A 21,017-nucleotide genomic window follows, 5' to 3' on the forward strand; every position below is an offset into this window, starting at 1 on the left:
CCCCCCGCCTCGCCAACCGCTCCGCGCTCGAGGCGGGGCGGGGCCGAGCCGAGCCGAGGCAGCGGTAGCTGCCAAGGTGTGCGCGCGCGCGCCGCCGCCACTGCTTCACCCGCCCCCTCCCGCGGCGGGCAGGGTCGGGCCGCTCCGTTCCGCGAGGGCAGCTTTCCCCCAGCCCCGCGGCAGGGGCACCTCGGGCTGTGCCGAGCCCGCCGCCGCCGCCCCTGGGGCAGTATGAGGCGAAGGTAAGTGCGGCGGTGGGGTCCCTTCTCCTCCGCCGCCGCCCCCGGGAGGGGAGGAGGGCGGGCTCCGTGGCGGCGCGGCGCGGCAGGGCAGGGCAGGTGGGGTGGCCGCTGCCCGGTCGCGCCAGCGTGGGGGGGATGTCTCCCGTGGCGGCGGCGGATCCGCTTCATCCCTTGGCAGCGCCCGGGGAGCGGCCTGGCGCGGCGCCCCGGGCGCTGGCAGCAGCGCGGTGGTCTGTGTGCGGCGGCGGGCCGGGCCGGGGGCCGTGGGGGCCCGAAGGGAGCGACGGCGGCTGGGGCTGGCAGAGGGCGGCGGGGCACGGCACGGCGCGGCCGCGAAACCCGATCCCCGGGGCGGCCGGTCCTTGCCGGCTCCCCTGACCCCAACGTGGCGCCGGGGAGGATCGAGGCGGTGGCGGCCGCCCCGGGGGCCCCCGAGCGCTCCCTCGGCGTGGGGATGGCTCAGCGAAAGGTATTGGGGCGCCTCCGTCCCCTCGCCCCGGACTGAGGTGGGAAGAGGAGAAGGAGGTGGGGGGCAGCGGTGGCAGCGCCTTGCCCGCGGCCGGGTCCCCTCGGGGTGCCGCGATGGCGTGCTGCTCCTTCCCCATGGCTTTATGGCTGGTAGCCGCCGTGGGGGTTGCCCTATGCCGCGGGTGGGCTTCCCGGCGGCGACGGCCACCTCCTGACAGTGCCCTGTCGTCAGGTAGATAGCTTGTGACACCCCCCACCAGCGAAACTGCGGGAAGCGGCTTTGCTCTATACAGGCTGCTGCTTGTCCCGCAGACCTAAGCCTTTAGCGTTTTTGTTGTTATTGTAGGTATGGTCAACGTAAGGGATGTCTAGCTTTCTAATGCCTTTGTCTCTGTTCTGCCTCTTTTTTGGTTGGTGGTTTTTTTTTGTTTTTGTTTTTGTTTTTTTTTTTAATTATATGGGCTTAATCTCTGTAGGCTCTGTAGGTGTTTGTTAGACTACTTAGCAAGGGAAACTGATTCAAAACATAGGATTCCTTCTCTTATTATAATAAAAACCTGCTTATGCATTCCCTGTGACAGCTCCATTCCATATTCCAAAGAAGTCATCTCTTACCTCATGAAGTCATCCATTTAAGGTTAGTGCTGTGCAGCCATCGACAATAACTTCTTGTTGAGATGGAGGAATACTTTTCGAGTCTGGCACTAGAAAAATTGCCACTTCCTTTGTTGATTCTGTTGTACTGCTTTGAAAGGTTTACAGACTGAAGGATCTGTGGGAAATCTCTTTGAGTGTTAGGCTTAAGGCTTAAATTTAGGGTCCTAGTTATTGTGTCCTTTACGTGTAGTGGGTCGGCACTGGTGTAAGGGGCTTAGGGAAAGTTGAGCAAGTAAATGGCCTCTCAGTGGACAATCTGGATATACAGAAATGCACTATCTGTTAGGACCCTTTTTAGTTACAAGCTTTGAAAGCTACAAATTAACTAAGCTTAAAAAACCCCAGTAAACAGGATTTTCTGTGTATGATCAAGAACCTACTCGAAATAGACTTATTTTCCCAATAGTTGTGCTAATACCTCTTCCTGCATTTCTTTTAGAAAATGTGCTTATTCTACTTATTTTTCACTGTCACATTTTCAGCACTTGTGTTTGGGTTGGTTGTACTGCAGGGATGTGTTTGGTAAAAATAACTCTTTGCATGGGAATGAACTTCTTTAATCATGGGAATATTTCTACTGGTCTAAGAGTCTATGAAATCTTACTTCCACTAAACTAGGTTTAGGGTTAGACTGAAGTTGGCAGTGTCCTTTAAACCAGCCAAAAGTCCACTCCACATTCATCTCCAGCTGAAAATGAAGACGTCACACTACAGTTAAGAAAACAGAGATGTTTGTATTTAGCTTGAAGCTTGCTATAAAGTACTTGTGCCCAGGAACACAGATGGATGTAACTAGATATACTAGACTTGTATTCATTCATGTCTTAAATTACAGTTGGAAGGTACATGTTACAGATAATTGGTGAGGTTGGAAATCTTTTAGTTCTTAAATTAATGGACGGGGACCTCCTCTGAAATGTTATAGGACAACCATAACGATTTTTCTTTTAACAGTTATTTATGAATATTTGTGCAGAAAAAATAACTAATGGTTACAGTGATTATGAGTGACATGTATCTGAATTTCAATTTTCAATACATTTGAATACAAATCCTGTTCCTGCCTAATCCTGTGTGTAAGAAAGGATCTGTAAATAGTGTATGACTGTATATTCCTGGTCTAAACCTAAACACAGCTGGTTGAGGTCAGGATGACATTTTATTCTAAGCTTTCTTGCCTCTCTGGGATTCATATATCCTGCACACATGCCTCACATGAGAAATCTTAGTTATTTTGCAGGTGCAGGTCTCCTTTGATAAAGAGTACAGCCCTGTTACTTTTCCACAGGAGAGCTTGAGTTACTGTTGTACACATGGTAATGCAGAGCTGATGGCATGTCCCTTCTGGAGAAAGCTGAATCAGAATTGGTCCTTAGTTGGATGTGCTGCTCTCATCTTGAAGGATTTCAGAATGACTTATCAGTCACTCAAGTAATCTGTGAATGGATTAGGTGTTTTTTTCCTCCTTTGCAAACACAAGGGCTGTCTTGCCAATGTAATCTAAAGAATAGTATTCAGAGTAGCTCTAGGTAAAGGGAGAGGGAGAACAGTCCGTGCTGCTGCTGGCTGTCTTTGGTAGAGACAGAAAACTTCCACTCTCTCTTGACTGTGTCACAGGAAATTGCCAGTGAGAGCAACAGCAGAGCCTATACATGGACTTTCTTTGGTGTTATGGCTTTTGTGCTATTACTCTAGAGAAAGCTTAGGCAGCTGTGGTAACAGGTTGGTCAAAACTTATTTCTGCCATGCAGCTTCCAGCCCTGATGTTTTAGGAATCTGTTCTCTGCCAGTAGATCTAGATCTTAACAGCCTGGGGTAGAAAAATCCTTTGATTTACAGCTGAGGCTAGGGCTATGCTAAAACCTTCCATCAGCGTAGCTGTCGATCAGGGGTATGATCTGTTTTATGTAAGGTCCTTGCACAGATTCAGTTGTACAAGTAAAGAACATGTGTGATATTAGGGCTTGTCTTAACACTGTGGTTTGTTGTTTATATATGGGTGTGAAATGCCGCTTTGCCAACATACTGTATGACTGTTCTAATACTGCTGAGATATTCCTAGTGCGGATGTGATATGAGAGGGTTTTCCTGGGCTAGTGCTTTTACTGTAGAAGATCATAACAATAATCTAACCTTTCATTTAAAAATTTCCCACTGGTAAGTCCAGGAAGTAGCTTTTTGCATGAGCTCTGCCAGGGGAGCCTGGCTTGTGTTTTTTTTTAGTCTTCTGGCAGCACTGGGGCCTAGAACTGACCTTAACCTTGCAAACTAGCAGGATGTAACTGAGATGTCAACTACAAAGATGCTGTTCCTAATTGGATGGGTGGAAATAAAGCAGCAACGATGCTGATCTGGTGTTCATGCTGCTATTTGGAAATGATGTGATAAGACACAAGAGGCAGTCACTATTTATTTACTAGGAGGGGAGCACAAAACAGTGGACACAGAGCAAGAGGTAAGCTAGCATAGCAATATCAAATCACCACCCCTTCCTTCCTTTTTCTTCCCCTCCCTCCCCTAGCTGAATGACATATTCTGTTGTAATTGCACAAGGGAGAGGGAGACAGGGAAAAGTGCATCTGGAAGAATCCAAGAATGTATGCTCTGAGGAACAAGATCTGCATGTAGACGGTGTTGGTGAACGATATGAAAACATTTGGATTCCAACTGAGTGGGACATGCAGTCACTGAATTATTTATTGTCTGTTCCCACAGTCTTCTAATTTTGAGGTAGTTGGAATAGATGGTTGATAGGGCTCTAACAGCATTTGGTTTCTTTGTGAAAACAGTAAACTGACAGGGATCATAGCTCTTCTTATTATCCTGCCTGTATTGTATCTTGATTTGAAGAGGCACTGCGATGCTCTTATGTATGCAGTGGCTTGTGATAGAAGTTCAGTGCCCAGATATGGGAAACAATTTAAGGAAAGGAAGGTTGCTCACCTGTGTGGGCAGCCTCTCTTCTGACACCCCTTCTCCCCGCCATTTTCTTTTAAAGTTTAGTCAAGGAGCTATTATTTGGCTTGGTAGCAAGAGGAAACTGAGGGATGTTTTTCTTTCTTTCCTGAGGTATTGAAATTGACTCAGTTCAAATGTATTCAGTGAGACTAGGAAAGGAAATGCAAGTTCTTGCTCTTCGTAGAAAGCAGTAAATTAACAGTAGAATTATTTCGATTTCAGGAAAGAGGAACCTATGTCATCCCACACTTGCTACGGAGAGTTCATAACTTTTCTGCTAAAGGTGTGCAGTAACAGCATAGCTTCTTGTTGAAGACAGAAACCTAATTGCTCCAATAGAGATCAACTGCTCAGCAACTATTGTTATTGTAATAGACAACATGAGAAACCGCATTTCATTTTTGAGAAGGGATGCTGAAGAAAGCTATGGAAATTGTGAGGAAAACCTTTTTACTACATTCCTGTCTCTCTCAGCCTGTCATTTCTGCCTTCTCCTCAGATCTTTATCTGGGTTATAGGTTAACCTTTTTCATTCTTTCTCCATGTCATCTTTGAGATATGATCTTTTGTGTCTAGCCACATGGTTAAAACTAGTCTAGGCTGCCCTCACTTTGAGTCTGGATTTCTTTTTGACACTCAACTGTTCAAAACGATGACAATTTTTACTGAAAGTGTTGGTTGTTTTTTTTGTCTGCCATAAAGAATTTTAGCAAATCATTCCTGTGCAAGGTCCCACAACTACAGACATAAGCAGTTTTCTTCTTGATCCTTTTTGACTGTCATCTAGAGTGGCATACTGTGGAGAATTTGACATGTAGTCCTGCCTGCTAATGCTGCTAACTTTTAGGCATTGGCTAAAGCCTTGTCATGATCTTTCTGTACCTTGTTCATCCTGGAGGAAGAATGGCAGATGGACACTTTTCACCCACTGTGAAGAAGAGTCCTATAAATGTCTATGGAGCTAAGTCATCTTCTGCCTTCAGAACTTCAGAGCGGTTCTTAATATCCTCCCCTGCCATGAGCTGATTGAACCAGAACAGCCTAGCGGTGGACTAAGTAGGCCACTGCTTATCTTCATGAGTGTTTTTGCCTTTTTGCTGTCTTCCCTTCTTTCTTTAGATCCACTTTTTCAGCAATCACCTTATCCCTTGAGTTGGAATCTCTGTATGCAAGAGGTGCGTTTTTTCTTGTTCTGCTTCTATGTAGCATATTCCATACTGGTGCTCTGGTTTACACTGGTGATCTCAAACATTACTGTAGGATTCAAAACAAAGGTAAAATCTTGCAGTTGTCTGTGCTGACTGTTTCCAACATCAGTCCAGGAATATATGTCTTACATTATGGGTCTTTTGCTATGTTTGCCTGCATTAGGATTCTAGTTGTACAGCTTAATTAAAATCTGGGAAATAACCCACTTACTGCATAAGCTTCCTCTTTGGCTAGCAGGAAAATGGTTCTGTATTACTGCTTTCTGTCCTGCTGTTCAGAAATTATTCTTCTGAATCTGCAGTGCTTTGAAGTGAGTCAAGGTTTTCTGAGAGCTGATGTGGTTGAGGGAAGAGGACATTTTGGTGCATTGAAGACTTCTAATAAATCTCTTCCTTTCAAGCTTTACTTAGTTATATCTTCTGTCATCATGGCTGTGAGATGCTTTGGAATGAACTTTGGGTGGCACGTCTGAGGAAGTCTTTGGGCATAATCTTCTACTCTTCTAAGTAACTTTTGAACTAAAGTGACTTCATGGGTAGCATAACTTTTATAGTGACCTCCCTTTAAAATAAGATCTCTTTACCTTGAGTCTGTGGGGAAGCTTTTTATGGGAAGTTAAAGTGCAGGCAGAACAGCAACACTTTTGTGGGATCATATCTTGTTATCTGTGCCATGCAAGTAAAAGTGCTTGTGGCTGCGTGAGTCCTATCTAACACTTCTATCTCTTTACAGCCTTGGTGGAACTGGTTTGGTTTAACGGGATGGTTGGGAGGCCCTTCTTGCCCTTCCCTTAAGTCTTTCCAAATATGCTGTATATACTTACACAACTGTTAAAAAGGGCTTCTCTTGTCAGGTCCTGTGGAAAGGATACTATAAACTCTGCTCCATTTTTACGAGATACTGAAGCTTGTAGTGATTTGCACCCCTTAATGCTTGCTTACATTTTTCCAGGGTTTGTTAAAGAAATGAATCTCAAGGCAACAAGAAACCAGATTTAGCTCGAACCCAGTTAAAGAGCTCAAAACCAATTGATACCTACCCAATGATAACCATGTAATAGACTGCTCTGGACCTCGTGTTGAGAAGTGTCCTCCAACACTTGCAACATCATAGTTATGTGGCTGAAGAAATGAAAGGGAGGACAGTAGACTTTCTCATCTCCTCTGTTGTGTGGTGATCTGCACAGAAATGAGGAAGCAGGTGTTTGCCTAGGAGCCTTGCTTTAAAGACTCAAATCCAAGAATGTTTCACTAACATTTTTTTTTGTAGGAGGAAGTTATTTCTTTAATAACAGTCTGTGTACATTGTGTATGGTACTCCATCTGCTATAAATACAGTTCTGCTCAGTTTGAGAAAGAAAAGCCAGATTAGACTGTGTCAGGAAAGGTGAACAGTTTTGGGGAGCGTGGTATGCTTTTGATGATTCTCCTAGCTGTGCTAAATCACTAATTAAGTGACTGTCTGTCCTGATTTCGGCTAGATTAGTTAATTTTCTTTCTAGTAGCTGGTATAGTGCTGTGTTTAGGATTTAGTATGTGAACACACTGATGTTTTAGTTGTTGCTAAGTAGTGCTTGCACTAGTCAAGGACTTTTTCATCTTCCCATGCTCTGCCAGGTACACAAGGAGCTGTGAGGGGGCACAGCCAGGACAGCTGATCCAAACCGACCAGAGGGATATTCCATATCTTATGATGTCATGCTCAGTATATTAACTGGGGGGAGTTGGCTGGCAGGCAGTGATTGCAGCTCAGGGGTTGGTGGGTTGTCAGGTGGTGAGCGGTTGTATCGCTTGTTTTTACCCTGGGTTTCACTTCTCTCTCTCTTGATGTTTTCCTTTTCATTACATTATTATCACAATCCATTATTAAGAAATGATTATTAAGCTGTTCTTATCTCAACCCATGAGTTTTCTTACTTTTGCCCTTCCGACTCTCTTTCCCATCCCACTAGGGTGGGGGGAGCGAGCGAGCGGCTGTGGTGTGTTTATTTGCCTGTCAGGTTAAACCACAACAGGCTCCCACTCAGAATTCTCTAGAGCTGTGCCTCTTTCTATGTGGATTTTAAAGACAGACTGGTTTGGAGTTAGCTGTTGTGTATAGTTTCCTTGGTGAGCCTGGGGAGGCCAGTGCCTCGCACCTGGTATTTGAAGTTTCTTTTAGATCCTGTTAAGTATCTTTTGTCTTGCTGCTTATAAACATAATCCAAGCATACTGTGGACTCTCTAGGGAGAGTAGGGCTTCTTACATATTCAGGAAATATAGGAAAAGGCTGGGTGCCAGTGGTACCTGGTATGCTTCCAGTACTTCAGAAACAGAGCCTTTTGTACATGTGAAAATGGAGGAGTTATCCAGAAGGTGACAGCATCAGTAGCAGATCTCCACTGGTAATTCTGCACAGTGATGCTATTCAGTGTTCCCTCGGAGAGAAAAGACAGGTGGGCTACAGCTGAGCCCATCATCGTACGATATACTTTTCTTGTTGCTTTTGCATTGCATATAACACCTGTTGCATTACACATGCCTAGAGACCCACCCAGTACTCTGCTGTACAAATATTGTATTAAAACATAGTAAAGAAGTCCCTGCCTCATGATTTTTTTTTTTATTTTCTTAAATAAAGCAGATGAGAGTGGAAGAAAGCAGATATGATTTTTCTGTTGATGTTCAGAATAGCAAATGCTGGGAAGTTCTGAGTTCAGCATATTGAATAGAATATTATTTGACAGTGGATTTATTTCAGGATGTGAACCAACCTTCAAATCATTCACTGGGACACTGCATGATATATGATGCTGCAAAATATAAACTCTGTGGGCTTCTGAAGAGGTACGTATCTGTGAGAGGTATATATTTGTGTTATCTGGGAACCTTCGTCTTGGAATAACCGGTTTGCATTTGGGGCAAATGTCCCTGACACATCCTCCCTCGTCTCTAGCTCCACTCAGTGGTGGAGCTCATGGTCAGGCTTCATGACACTGAGTGGACTTGCTTCTGAACTGTACCTCAGGCACCTCTCTGCACTCATGCCACACTTGTTCCCATTTCCCTGGTCTCATATCCTACCCAGGCAGTAAGTGATGGGATTTACTAAAACCAGAAGAGGGGTGAGGTATTCCAGGTGGCCAGCTTGTATGCTGAGCCAATGCCACAGTCTGCTGATACAATCCTTCATACAGTTGTGGTCATGAGTGTATTCACATGAGGGGAGGGGAGGAGGTTTCTCATACATGTTCCCTCCAGGACAGGAGGAAGACCTTCGTTGATGAGTATGCTTTGTGTACAACATGCAGACCTGGAGGAGATGAGAGAGGGGCTACTTGTTTGGTTTTTGATGGTACTTTTCTCTCCTGTCTCTTTTTGTACCCTTCCTACCCAGTGCCTCCCTAAGATGCAGAGCCTTCTCCTGGCCACGGTCAGACTGAACTTCAGTAGCACTGGGGAGGGAGCCTGGCATCCCATCAATGGTTGACTGTGTTTCTGGTATCTTATCCTTGCATCTCAGGGCATGGTGCCACTGGAAAACTGGCTTTCTTGACTGCCATAGAGAGCAGAGTGCGCTGTTCAGGTTCATTATTCAGTGTTCCTTCTGGTTTCCTCCTCTTACATGTTTTCCTTCCTTTAATCCACTGCCCTTTCTTTCTGTTTAATGTTCCCCACAGGCTCCCCCCCCCCCGGCTGTTTACTGTCTTACCCTTCGTTGGTGCATGGAGGAGAAACTACTGAATTTTGTTAGCAATAGCCATAAGCATGTTCTTAACAGGGGAAGCCAGCAGGAACATAGAATGTGTCCAGGACATGTCTTGTGGACTGGATTAGCTGTGCAGTTTGCTGTAGTATTTTCTTGGAATGGAATTGGTTAATGTTAATTTAGAAATGGTATAGTCTGAGCTGTGATCTAAAACAGCTAAATTGCTTGGAGGCTGTCACTTGAGATGTTTGCTTCCTCTGTAGGAGAATTCTTCTGCTAATGTGCCCTTTTGTGGACGATTGTCTAGATGTCTCATCAGTCTAGAGAGGCTTGGTTTTACTGCTATGTGCTCTCTGGAGAGTTTATTTTTAAATAGTTACTGAAGCAACAGTCTTGTAAAATGCTGCAGTGCTAGGATAGAAGGAATTAAAATGTTTAGTAATCCTCTAAAAGGATAGATTGAAAAAATATATTTGTCTCTAAGGATAGCTGAAAGTGTTGGTGAAACTGTTCTAGAAGACTCGTTTACTTCATGATTTGCTTCCTCAAAACTCTTCTACTCTAGCTTAAATTGTAGACATTGCCAAACTGAAATATTGTCAAAACCAAATGTTTTATTTCAAGAACTGCTGTGTACTATCCTTCATTCTCTGCTATAAAAAGGTAATGTATTTTCACCTGTGATGAATTCTGCCATCTTAAGATGTGCTGCATCTTGAGATAGTCACCTTGGAACTGTAGCTCCCATGGAGCAATAAGGTGCTATTACACAAGCAGAATAACTTTACTTTTCCAAGGAGAACCATTTTGTAAATCTTCCTTCTTTGTGCCAAAAACCTGGGGGACTTTACTGTTTACCCTCTGCCAGAAAACTTCCAAGAAAATATTTTTCTAAGAGGTCAGATTTCCTTATGTTGTACTCCTGCAGCATCGTAGCGGTTCTACTTTGTATAATTTTCTTTCTTAATCTAAAGTCTTCAGATGAGTTGTGTCAGTACAACAATTACACTTAATGAAGTTATTGTATTCCTTTGAAATCATGTCACTGATAAATCAGATGATTAATCAAATGTTGCAGAATGCCACCTCCAAATATAAGGGCATGTCTTTTTCCAAGTCCTCATTCCTTTGCTGCTCTACTCCTGTACTCTTCAACTATTACAAAAGGCCCTTTGTTGTTCATTTGACTGTTAAACTACGCTTATTTTATGCTTCATCAAACTCTCAATGAGCTCAAGGTTTATAATATCAAAAGTCTGGATCTCCAAGGGTGAAAGAAGCTAACAGGTTTCGGAAAACAGGATCAACCAGCATACAAGAAAACATCCCAGGCAGTCAAGGCTTTTTTTGATGGTAGAGGACAATGGTGGTGAATTCTTTATTATGCATTCGTGCAACCCATGATGATAACTTACAGGCATGCTGTTTTCTCAGTCAGTGTCTGCTAGTGGGTTCAGCTATCGGGCATAGTGCTTGGGTTCTAGACTTTTAAGAAAGCAAGGAATTTCAGAAACATGAAGTATAACAAAGCTGGAAGAGAGGGGAGTGAAAAGAGAGGAGAGGACAAGATGGCTGAGTAGGTTCAAGATGCATAGGTCAGACTTGACCCAGCACGCAATTGTCTGCTGTGCACTAGCTAGTCTTGGTTGTTCCTTTTCCTGTTGATGTCACAACAGAGGTGGATCTTGCAGGGAAGACTCTGAAATGGACTGGCAATAAAGCACTGTGAGATTAACGCAGTGAATGCAGATGAATGTTAATTTCTTCTGTTGGATTTGAGGATGAATTGCTTTACAATGCTGTGCTAATTATGGCAATTCAGGAAATGATTCACAAGAGTCAGTAGCTGAGTGTGGTCCTTCTAACAGCTGTTTTAGCTGAAGCTAGGTCGACGAGAATTGTGTTTCATTTGCTGCAATGGCAATTGCAAATGCTCAATTTTAATTCCTACAACTTGACTGAATGGAGTCCTCTGACATCTGACAGAAGAATAGGAGCAGCCTTCAGCCTGTCTACAAAGTCAGACACTTTGGCTTGTATTTAGAAAAGCTTCTTTACAGTGGTATGGGCTAGAAGGCTTTTTCAGTGCTGTAAATTAAATGCTAGGCTGAGTAACACAATCATGACATTTAGTGTTAAGTTATACTGCATATTACACAATTTTACTGGGGTTTGCTGCTTGCTTCATCGTGTAGGCTCCAATATGGAGGCAATATGCTTAATAAGTATCAGGGAGTCTGAGATGAAGTAGTTTATGTGATCCTGTTCTCAAATGCAGTAATGACTTAAAATATAGCATATATGTTTTTTTCAGTTATAAAGCCCCTATATTCTCCTGTTTCCCCAAGCAGAAATCCAAAAGATACTAGTGTTCCCATTGATGGGATAGATCCTGCTGTGCAAAATACAAATTGCTGTGACATATTGGAGTTAACGCCACAGTTACGTGCAGCAAGGCATGCTGTGTCTATGGCATTTCAGTTATGACAGCAAAATCTTTAGGTGGCAAGAACAAGGTCATGGGTGTGAGATTAACTTGCATACAGCAGTCCTTGTTGTGGAAAGGAATGTTTGGCAGGCATTAACTCCTTATAACCTGATAGTATTCAGGTACTGCAGAAAAATTTTCCTTTCTGTGAAGGTCTTAAAAATAGTGGTGATATGAACCGTCGCCACGCCCTTCGACTCTGGGTTCAGATGGGCTTTTCTTTAGAGGTGGAGGGGGGAAGACCATGAGGGGCTGACCAGGCTTTTGGTAAGCATGTTCTAATTTGTGACAATTTACTAGAGCACTGAAACTGCGCAGCACCTCATTGCTGGAGTGTGTCCTCACCTACAACATCTAGTTGTTATATCTTAGAATGGTTATGGGAGGCTAGTGGTGGAAATGAGCTGTGAACTTCTCTCCCAGGCAAAGCTCTGACCATAAGGAGTTAAAACCTGGAGAGGAATGAACTGAGGTCGGCAGCATGAATAGTCTGTTCAGTAAATAATTTTCTTTGTATACTGACTCCATTCTTTCACGCATTATTTGCTCCACTTACTCTTTTCCCTTCCTACACTACACACACACGCTATTTTTCTGGCTTTATTATTCTCTCTTGCCCTAGTTATCACCTTCCAATGGCCACTTGTCACTGTGACCCACCCTCTGGCTAAGGGAGCTGTAGATGATAGGTTTACTCTGAAAGAACCACCCTCAATCTGGGATGGACACCTATGTTCAGCTTAGAAGATGCAAGGCTGTTTTCCAGCTGCTCCTGCGAGTCGGCTTGCTCTGAGCACTGCAGTGGCTGTACAGAATGCAGCATGCAGGAGGGAGAACGCCATTCAGCCATACACAGAGGAATTAAGAGCTGTTACCCACCTTTTTTCCTGCCTTGGTGGCAGGCTGTGAGCCCCTGGGTGAGTGAACATCTGGTACGTGGCATGTGTTGTTCCAAGATTGGTGGGGAAATCCATTAAATAGCTGTGCTGTTACTGAGAATTTGGGTAAATGTAGGATGAAGCACTGGTTAATGCTAGAGTCTGCAAAACACAGCAGGCTTTGATGCTAGTGCTTGGACATGATGCTATGAAAAGGGAAAAAGCTTCTAAGGGTCCTGTATCTGAGGATCCACAGCAACCAGCTAGAGGAAGAAAGTAGGATTTTGGGGGTTGAGTGACCTTGAAAGTCTGCTCCAGTGAAACAGTCCATGTGTGACTGGTGTTTAGGAAAATATGTTAGGGGGGAGCAGTTTAAATCTCCTGCATCTGTTCAGAGATCCATTTTGATTTTTCAGTGAAAGTGTAATATATGCTGCTTGTCACCTTTGTATGTGATCTTGTAAATGCTGCTATCCCCAGGCTCCTGAAAGATGTGCTGAATCTATTTTTGAGGGTATTAAATTGACTTTAAAAAGCACTACAGACATGATGAAATAGATGCTCAGTGGGTGTACTGTAGCATGGTAACTGTTGAGAAGATAGCCCATGTATCATCATAAATATACACTTTTGGGCTGGGGGGACTTTGGTTCCACACTGCTTAGTGATCTATGGTCCAATAATTCTTGCCTCCTGTTGGAGCACAGCCTCTGTGTTCCTTCCCTTTCCCTTGGGGTACTGTTTGCTTCATTCTTCTGAGATTTTTATGCTTTCCATTGTGTTTTCTTAAATGAAACGGCAACTCTAGAAACAAACAAAATTCCTTTCTTGTTTGACTTGTGCTTTTCACTTATAAAAATGATTTTCCTTTCCATGGTATGGCAGCATTGTTAAAACCAGGACTTTTCTCAGCTAAGCTGTCTGACTGCAGAGCCAGTGGGGTAAAGTGAACATAGTGCTTGCTATGAGGGTTGTGTTTTTTCCCCTGGGTTTGAATATTGATAGTAGCGAAGTTACAGATCTGAAGATTCTAAATCAAGACAACTGTTCATTGTTGTCTAAACAGACTTTAGATACAGCTTTCCTATAGCTACATTGTTCAGTGAAGTGCATTCCTTTTCAGTAAATAGACGGGCTTTAAGGCTCTCAGGTTCTTCAGATCTGAAACAATAGAAGCAATAATTAAAGCTAAATACAAGAGGAAAACAACTACCAAGGGGGAGATTTTTAGGAGTGTCTTGGGCAGTGGCCTTACCTCCAGCTGCATTTTTTCTTTTTTTTTTATCCTAGGGTGCTGTGTCCTCTTCTCCTCTTGTCACACAGCACAGCTGTCTGGGCGTGCATAAAGAGTCTGATCAGAAAACTGATCTGGGTTTAAAAATAGTCCTGTTGGAATAAAAGGGAACCTGGTCAGGTTTACTGTGGAGTCCCATAGCTGTTTTAATGGCTTTACTAGTCAGATGGGGATGGCTTTACTAGTCAGGTGGTAAAGTGAAGAATAGGGCTACTGTCAGTGCTTCTTGGGGTACCGGGAAGCACAGTGAGTGGCAAAAAAAAGCTGTTGCTTGATGGTCTTGTGTTTAGGAGGACATGCTTGATACCTGTGGAGAAAAGGGAGGAACATTTTTCAAGAGAAGTGTTAGAAGCTACAGCCTTTTTATTAAAGAGGCAATAGATGCAAGTTAATAAAGCAGAAAAACTACAGCTAGTGGTCAGATGAGGTGCCATAAAATAACTGTTTCCATTGAACTATTATTCTTATTTTTTTGGTGTAGGGTTCTTGTTCCTAGGCTCGTATTCTGACCATGTTCTGTGTCTCTAGGGCGCTGACGGAGAGATGGATGGAGCAGTACTTCTGAAAGAACATTGTTCTGTTTGCTGTCTGCTTTCCCTATTAGCTCAGTGAACTAACTTCTTCAGGTGTGCTTGTGCACTTGTGAACATGGTCACTTCTTCTGCGTATGTTATAAAAATCACCTCTTCGTGTACATGTCCTCATAACATTTCTATTAGCAAAATAAATGCTGGTTGCTTGTTCTTAATTACTACTCAATATGTGAAAAACTCAAGGCTTCTAATAATTGAAGAAATGGCTGCATTTTCCTGATAGTTGGCGATTAGAAGCAGCTTGGTAAAATGATTGGAACACTAAAAAACTTTTTTTTGGATAAAGCTAGTTTTCAGATTGATATCCCACGTACCCATATGAGTTACACTGAGATGTTTCTAGCTGTGTAGCTCCTCTTTATAATTCTTTCAGTGAGCTTTGTACTGATTCAGAAGGGTACGTTTTACTGTAGTGTAGCCTCAGGAAGGTGCTTTCCTGTACAAGTAAGTAGGAGCAGACTGTATATCAGGACTTGTTTGTGAAGTGGTTGGGTGGAATTGACTTAAACCATACACTCGGAGAATGAAAGGATCTGATCTGTCTCACCACTTAAAGATGAGCAGCTAGTTTCAGGGATGGAGTTTCTTACCTCTCTGTGGAGAAACTTGAAAAAAAAATGCCATGCCTGCTCTGTGAAGGAGTGTAGACCAGGTGTAGTCAGTGTAGTCTTAAAATAAATGCTAGTGAAAAAATCGGAGGTCCTAACCTTGGCAGGTCTGAATGTTACTCAGCTACAGAAAGCCTAGAAGAGAAATTGAAAGGAAGTAAAACTGGACAGGAAGGACCCAGATGTCTTTCCTGTATCACAGAACTTACGTATGAACCAGGGTGGAGTATGCAGGAGAATATTGATAGTTGCTTTTCTGTTTTTCTCCTGTACTTTGCTCTCTAGTTTAGATAGGCGTTTGCAGCATTGCAGGATTTCTGTCTGTAACCTGTTCTTATCTAGGAAAGTAGCATTTCCTTTTAAACTGGTGAAAACACTATTGATCTACCATTACACTGAAGTTCTTTCATCTCTAAGTGTTCCGTACATTTTACAAAAGGGATAAAAGTATGTGTCCCCTCAGTTTTTGAAGGGAGATAAATGAAATGCAGTGTTATCATATTGTAGTTGATAATAAACTGTAGTTATGACCTTTAAGTCATAAGTTTAGACACAGCTAGAGTAAGAAGCAAGGTCTCTTCCTGTTCCTGGGATCAGTATGTTAAGAGGGAGCTTTTCACTGTCTTGCAGATGTGATATACATGTTTGCAGGCATGAATAGCAGCTAATAAATATTCATGCATATACTAATGAAGCCCTACATCTGTTTTTACATATGCATAAGGGTATGAATTTGCAAGATACCAGTGTGGGTGTGAATAGATACAGGCCTGGGAAAATTGTGATAGCTTGTAACTGTGCCACTTGGCACATACGGTGTGTACAAATGTATACGTGTGGAACAGTATTAAAAAGCAAAATAAAAATTTCTACCTTCTCTTTCCTTCCCAAGAGTCATAAACACTAGAGTTTGTTGTTTGTTGTTTGTGTTTTTTTTTTTTTTAAACATAACTACCACTTGCTAAAAATCTTGATAAAAACCTCCTACTTCCTGTCTTTGACTTTTTGAATGGGACGGCTGTTGTGTGACACTGTTTACATCCCCAAGTAGGCAAGCCTAGTAATGTTATAGGTGGGAAAGTGAATGGTGTTAGAGTGAACCTGTCAAGCCTTTTTTTATGTATCCTGCAATTTAGAACTTGGGTGGCTGGTGGTGAGGTAGGCAGTTTCATTGGACTGCATGTTGGGAGTTATTTCTAGGGATGTATGCACTGAGCCTGTTCTGTGACACAGCTGCCCCTTCCCCCGGTGCTTGCTTTAAGAGATTGGTGATTCATAGTTACAGTGCAAAATCTCATCTGCTAAAAGTTGAGATTTAGTTACCAGAATGCTTCTGAAATTAAGAGCGTGTTTTATTTGCCTACTACTGTGTTACTGAAGCCCCTCCTTGAGACCTGTAGCGTTCCTGAAATTTCTGTCATAGCTGATGGTCCCCACCAACCACTTCTGTTCCTTCAACAAATTTATGTTGTAGCAAGAACTTCCGTATTTGATTCTGAAATAATTCTGTTGGTGCAACTATCATTCTGATTTAAATGTTGTAAGCTGCTGATTAACAGAAAGGAACACAGACTCAGGTAAATTCTATGATTTTACTATGGAGTCTTGATATTTTGAGAAATGGGGAATACAGTGTTCTGCTCCCTTATTGTCTCTTTCTTTGTAGTCTTGTTTTTAAAAGGTGTTTGGCCTTTTCAGAGGACTGACTTAGTTGGAGGCCACCTGTTTTGCTTTTAACATTCACAGTATCTTTTTTTAAAAAAACTTTTGTTTCAGTGTCTCTTCTGTCATTTTTGTGTGAAAGTTTCTATTGTTTATACTTCCAACTCTACCTCTGAAGGCTCCTATTCCTCAGGCCGGCTCTGACATATTAATTAGTTATCCCCTTTTGTAATTTTGTACCACTAAGCGCTCTTTTTCAGGAAACCAAGGAAGGAACATTCCTGTCTTTAGTAGCTCTCTTTAGTGGCTTCGTCGATGTAATGCACACTGATCTTGAGAATGGGCTATATTGGGATTCTTCCCTGCAGACCTCCCAGTAAGAAAGCAGTAGCGCTTTCTTAAAAAGGAGGTTAGCTATATGCGTAATCAGTGCCTGAACCACATATAAATTTGCCCTTTTCCTCAGCTGAAATACGCAGTATAGTGGTTTTTGGTGCAATACTAGTTCTAGCAGCAGTCATACCTGCTGGTTTCTTAAGGTGTCTTATTACAACGGATGAAAAAAAACTGGAGGCAGGGAAGATCAATGCTTGAGCAGTTCTATACAGTGGAAACTAGTGACTTAATAGGTGGTCCAATACCAGGAATTTCAGACTAAGTAAGTGAGTTGGAATTGGTATTTGAGGATCAGTAGGCACATGCTCACCCTTCTTGCAAGGTAGCAAGTGACCCTGTCCTTCATATTGCAATATGTAGCATTCTGCTTCTGGTATAATGCAGTGTGTGCTGCATCTAGTTATGGTGTTTCCCAATGGGTGGATTTCCTCACTTGAAATCACTATGCCCTTGGGTATTGTTTTTTAATATTGGCCAGTATGACTGCAGATGCTTTCTTCCCTGTTTGTTCCTGTGCACTTTTTTTTTTTCCTCTGGTCATACTGAGTTATTTGCTTGCAAATTAATTTATGGAAATGACTTCCACAAGTTCTTAGGTAACACCTTGGAGACCTTTCTTTGTGTGTTTCCAGTTAACTGACAGAAAAGAGGGAGCTCAGTTTGCCAGGGCTAATGTACAGAAACTTGCAGAACTCTTCCTGCTTGGCATATTAGCAGGGATAAAACATCAGAGTAACAAGACAAAAAATGAAGCTGGTACTACTGCCTTCAGCAGGAAAAGTAGGCAGAACAGCTTTGTGGCTTCTGTCTTCTAATGCCAGCTTTTATTCACTTTAGTAAACCTGACTTGTCTTGTATCTTTATTGTACTTTTGAAAGACACTAGATTTTTGGCTGTTTTTAATGCTTTTGACTGAGAAAGGGAGGTTCTCCTATATAAGTAGAAATGCTCACTTCTGATTTTGAGAATGATGATTAGCAAATGATTCCTAGACCACTGTTAGCACTGGTGATGAGGCATAGAAAGAGATCAAAACAACTCCTAGACTGATTGCTGTGTTTTCTTATTTTACTTAGGAGCATAAGGGACAAATATGAGAATGTGTATCTTGCCAGCTGAAGGAAGTGTGTACAGTGGCTGCTTTTTGGCTCAGTTCTGACTTTAAAACACTGACTTGCTCCTTTTCCTGATCTGGATAGTTCTTTCACAGTCTCATCTGAGATATATTTCACAAACAGATTCTGAGTAGGGTTTTTTGAATGGTTGACTTGCTGGGTGTGAAGGCACAACTTGGACTGCTTTGCTGGTAAACAGCAGTGGTAAAAATTAATAATACTAATAAAATTAGTGTGCCCTGGCCGCTATAAACTGTGTTGTTGTAACTTCTCCCTTGAAGACAGAAATCCCCTCCTCCTTTTGCAGTAGAAGACAGGCTACAAATCTAAGCTGGAATGATGTGTCTTGTCTGGAGGCCTAGGAGGTATTTGTTCTGTGACTAAGCTATGTCTTCAGCCTCCATACGCACTCTAGATCTCTGGTTTAAGGACAAGTGAAAGGCATTTTCCCCCAATTCTGTTTTGCTATGTTGCAGTTCTAACGAGAATCTGCTGGTCTTGATCCGTTGCTGTTGCAGTCCCTAGCACTTTCTGACGTGGGAATGTTGTACAAGAAGTCTCTAAGACCAGGCAGTGCTGCAACAGAAGTCTGCGGGCCAAAGGTACCTTCCCTACTCACCTTGAGGATCACTTTTGTTATACCACACTGATAGTTGTATCTTCCAAGTGGCCTTCTGACGAACCTGGATTCAGATGATCCATTGAAGCTGTTTTGGGAACCTGGGCAGATGTCCGCATTGTGCTGCTTCTTTCTTTCTGGTATCTACAAAGACCTGTGAATTCTGTACGTTTCACAGAAAAAGAACATTCATGATCAGAAATCCAAGGCTCTGATCCCAGTGAAGTGTCAAACTTGAAAATACAGGGAGAATGCCTAAGGTTAGTTTACTGGGAAGGAAAAGCTCCACAGCAATCATTTAAGTGCTAGACAGCTTCCTTTCTGTCCAATGGTTATCAGAGAGAAAGTGAATAATTTCTTTTGTGCTTTTCCTGTAAGTGCCAGTTCTGTGATGGGGGGAAGCAGAAGTTCAGATCTGGGCTGTGAGAGGAGAGGGTTGCACTCAGTTGAAACAGCTTTGGCACAGGAGGTTTTATCACCACAGTTGAAAATTTCCTCTGCCTTTCTGTGAAAGCAAGGCTACTTGGAAGATGCTTAGTGTTCATAGTGTGTTCATATTTTGTACGTTTTGACTGAAAAAGGCAAGATACTTCCATTTCCTACTGTTGTTGCATAGAATGTAGAGCAGCACCGTCCAGTGCTTGCAGTTTGCATTAGCAAGACTTTTGAGTTGTTTTTCATGTGTTTGTGTATGAGTAGCAATAGTTACAGTTTGAACTTTAATTACTCTTTTTCCAGGCTTATGCTCACTACTTGTGTTATGGTTAAGCAGTGGAAATTCATTTTGGCACACTGAAGAAAAGTACTCATGTTGAATATCTTGAAAATGCTGTACTGCTTACAGGTTTTAACTGAAGTGTATGCTATGCTAACAGAGCAAGTGAAACTTCAGTTTTATTTTTGTCAGCTTGACAATGTGTCATGTTCAGCTTTTCTGTTGTATAGCTGGCTTTCTCTTGTGCTGAAAAGACATTTATAAACATTACTAGAACAAGAGAACACACTGGATTTGAAGAAATGTAAAAGGTATTAGGGCATGCATGCCAGTTCTGAGAGCTTCTCTGAAGCTGCTTTTGCATGCTGTTGTTGCAGTCTGGTTTGTAAAAACATTCTGTTCTTTCCTGCTTATGAAATTCAGACTCTACACCTGGGGAGAGCTCTTCATCTCACAGACCTGCAGTTACGGCAGTGCTGTTTGGTTCTTCTATGAAATAGAAATAGATTCACCAAATAGTTACATTTGACTTGGTGAGGGTACTGTGCCCCTTGGCTCAAAACAGGCTTGTTGACATTAGCCCAGTTCTGACATAGATGCCCTATTCTAGTCTCTCTTTTTTTTAAACAAACAAACTAAAACCAGTTTAAAACCAAATACTTTGTCAATAATGTGTGATATAAATCCTGTCTAAATAAAAATTGTTTACAAGCCTTATTACAAATAAAAGAAATAGGAGAAATAAGTCTCAAGCATGCATTAAAAGCACTGTTTCGAATATGACAGGGATCAGAATAAGTCAATCCTGAAGAAAACTTGTGCATGCCTAATTCTCTGCAGCTATCCCCCTAAATGAGAAGGGCACAAGCGCTTTTGTTGTTCGCAGAGAGGTGTAGAAATGCAGCATATCACTGCAAGTAACAAACCTTTTCCCATTCTGTTCCCAAGGAATGCTCTAATGTTTGTGGTGTTATCTTATGTGCTAGGGTATCTGCTTTACTGGGCCACAGCCCATAAACCAAAACAGCTGCTTTGCATCTTGCTCTCTCTGCCTTTTTCATCTTGTGTTAAGAAAGCTCCATATTTGGAGGAATGCAAAGCACTCTGTGTAAGGAAGATAACTATAGAGTTGATGTTTTTAGGAGAAGGCTTGGCTCTATCGCCAGCTGCTGTCATCTTGCCCTGGACTTTGTTACAGGACTGATAGTGCTCTTGAAAAGCCAGATCTTTGTGTCCCTGCGTTGAAGTGCTACAGACTGGCTGGGGAGAGTTCTGTGTGCATAGAACACGTTTGTCTGTGTGCATTCTTCCCTTGAATAAGCACCATTTCACGGTTCAGATGAATTTATAGTCCTAGTGAGAAGGTCTGGATTGGCATCCATAGGAAAAAGAAAGGAAGGTTGATGGTGTGAACTGGGACAGATGGG

General features: G+C 42.6%; 1 protein-coding gene across 4 annotated transcripts in view; it reads left to right on the top strand.

Moving 5' to 3' along the window:
- The first annotated feature begins 23 nt into the window (after nucleotides 1-23).
- The window catches only part of MICAL3 (microtubule associated monooxygenase, calponin and LIM domain containing 3), a 168,106-nt gene continuing 147,112 nt past the window's right edge, over nucleotides 24-21,017 (top strand). For all 4 annotated transcript variants that reach the window (XM_075115489.1, XM_075115500.1, XM_075115510.1 and 1 more), the window contains exon 1: nucleotides 24-242. The gene's annotated coding sequence lies outside the window, so the exon portion shown is untranslated. The remainder of the gene's footprint in view (nucleotides 243-21,017) is intronic.

This window comes from Phalacrocorax aristotelis, chromosome 1 (assembly GCF_949628215.1).
Source record: "Phalacrocorax aristotelis chromosome 1, bGulAri2.1, whole genome shotgun sequence".
Taxonomy (NCBI): Eukaryota; Metazoa; Chordata; class Aves; order Suliformes; family Phalacrocoracidae; genus Phalacrocorax; species Phalacrocorax aristotelis.